Source organism: Zingiber officinale, chromosome 5A, assembly GCF_018446385.1.
Source record: "Zingiber officinale cultivar Zhangliang chromosome 5A, Zo_v1.1, whole genome shotgun sequence".
NCBI lineage: Eukaryota > Viridiplantae > Streptophyta > Magnoliopsida > Zingiberales > Zingiberaceae > Zingiber > Zingiber officinale.
Window position 1 is genome coordinate 55,300,628 of NC_055994.1, and position 2,832 is coordinate 55,303,459.

Genomic DNA, 2,832 nt, shown 5'->3' on the forward strand with positions numbered 1-2,832 from the left:
CACCTATGTCCTTGTAACGCAGGAAGCAGAAATGATAAAAGGATGGCAAATAGCTTCGCCGAACGGCGGTGTTAAAATTAGCCTTAAAGGTCGTCGAGCTCCGACGTTAAAAATCGAGAGACGAGCCGGCGTCTATAAATCTTCCGAGCGGAAGATTGTCGAGCTCCGATGTTAAAAATCGAGAGACGAACCGGCGTCTATAAACCCGCCGGCCGGAAGACCGTCGAGCTCCGACGTTAAAAATCGAGAGACGAACCGGTGTCTATAAACCCGCCGTTCGGAAGACCGTCGAGCTCCGACATTAAAAATCGAGAGACGAACCGGCGTCTATAAACCCGTCGGCCGGAAGACCGTCGAGCTCCGACGTTAAAAATCGAGAGATGAACTGGCGTCTATAAACCCGGCGGGTGGAAGACCGTCGAGCTTCGACGTTAAAAATCGAGAGACGAACCGGCGTCTATAAACCCGCCGGCCGGAAGACCGTCGAGCTCCGACGTTAAAAATCGAGAGACGAATCGGCATCTCCTGCGGAAGACCGTCGAGTTCGACGATATCGAGAGACGAACCGGCGTCTATAAACCCGCCGGCCGGAAGACCGTCGAGCTCCGACGTTAAAAATCGAGAGACGAACCGGCGTCTATAAACCCGTCGACCGAAAGACCGTCGAGCCCCAACGTTAAAAATCGAGAGATGAACCAGCGTCTATAAACCCGCCGGCCGGAAGACCGTCGAGCTCTGACGTTAAAAATCGAGAGACGAACCGGCGTATATAAACCCGCCGACCGGAAGACCGTCGAGCTCCGACGTTAAAAATCGAGAGACAAACCGGCGTCTATAAACCCGCCGGCCGGAAGACCGTCGAGCTCCGACGTTAAAAATCGAGAGACGAACCGGCGTCTATAAACCCGCCGGCCGGAAGACCGTCGAGCTCCGACGTTAAACATCGAGAGACGAACCGGCGTCTATAAACCCGCCGGCCGGAAGACCGTCTAGCACCGACGTTAAAATTCGAGCGATGAACCACCATTTAAAAAGCCTCCAGACGGATAGTTGTTTGCATGGTACGACCCGGTCGTAGGCGCTGATCCATAACCAGTCCTACTATTAAGGCAAGAGTAAGGTCGTCGTATGGCCGAGCGGCTCCCTTATAAAGAATACTTGTGAAAAAATTATTATGATCGGAACAAAGGCTAAGGATGAATATCGGCCTAGCAAGCAAATAACAAGCAAAAACAGAGTTCATTCACGCCGAACGGCGGCCAGACAAAAGAGTAATAATAAAGGTGTTCGCGCCAAACGGCGGGCGTACAAAAATTGGTTTAAATACTCCTCACTCATCGAAATTAAAAAGGGCGTCAGGGATAGAGCCCATCATGGCAGCCAGATCTTCGGGGGGGACGGACAACTCGGCTGGTAGGTGCCCTTTAGTCTTGAAATAATCAACTGCCACTTTGATAGCCTCTTCAAAAGTTAGAGACAGCTTGTCGCTGAACTATTCACCAAATTCGTCCGAGCGGACGAAAGCTTTTCGCACTTCAGCCGATCGGCCGGGTTCCCCATCTCGATATTCTTTGAGTGTGGCTCGGGAAGCGTCAAGGGTAACCTGGAGATCTTTCAAATCCCCTTCAGATTTGGCCTGTTCAGCCGAGCGGCTCTCCTGTTCGGTAGTCAGTAGGCCGTTCAAGTCCTTCACGCGTTGTTCCAGCCCCCGGTTTTCCACCTTCATCAAGTCCATATCGTCGATGGCCTTGAGCTTCCGGCTGGTCGTGAGCTTTATTTCCTTATCACGCTGCTTAACTAGAGCCTCGAGCTGAGCCACTTCACTCGCCAAGTCAGAAGATCTATTCCGTTCGGCTTCCAAGAGCTTCTTGGCTTTCTCCAAAGCAACCGTAGACTGTCTGCTTTCCCCCGAGGTTTTGAGCTTTTTCAGCTCGTCCTCCAGCTCGGCTAGGCGGTTGCTGATGGCAATCTGCTCCACCCAGTTCTGTGAACGAATGTGATCAAGTTAAAAGCTAAACTAAATTAACCAACAAGACAAAGGATATACCCCAGTCGCCTGCTGCAAATTGCTGTCGCCTAGTTGGCTGGGGGTCATAAGAGCGATGCGGAGCCGGGCGTCCTCCCAAGCTTTGGCGAGGGGACCTATGAGAGTGATTTGCTGTTGGGGAACCATTGGCCGATCAGCAGCCAATAAATATTCCTCCGACGGAAATCGCAGAAAAGTTTTTATCACCCGCGGGCCGCTCGGATCATCTTGAGGCGCAGCTGCTGTGCCAGACGGCTCGCCAATTGCGGAGGGACGGTCGCCCAATCGTCTAAGGCGACGCAGGGTCCGAGGAGGACTAGTAGGCGGCACCTCGGAGGCAGCCCGGGGAGAGCCGAGCGGCGTAGGGGTGCTCTCTGTAGAAACCGCCCCGGAGATCACGGGAGCATCATCACCCCGCTCGGAACGCTGCTCATCGGATGGGGTCGGCTGAGAGGCTTGCTCTTGCCGTCTGCGTTTCCAAGTCGCTAGAGGAGCCTCGTCCACCAAGCGGCCCTCTACTTCGGCTTGAGCAGAGGATGCGATATCGCCCCTTGCCTCGTTGAGAGAGGCAGAAGCGGTTAGGGCTTTAGGGGCAATCTGAGTCCCCTCATCCCCTCCAGGTGCCGAGTCGGTCAAGACCAACCCCCGTTCGGCGACCTCCTTATTCTTCGCCGCCTCAACCTCAGCAACTCTCAACTTAAGCCGCTCAGTAGCCTTAGCACGTCACATGACTTCAGCTGCAGAAACGAAGAATAAATCAGTTAGAACTAAGGAAAAAGGGTGAGAAGAATGCTTACTCATGCTGC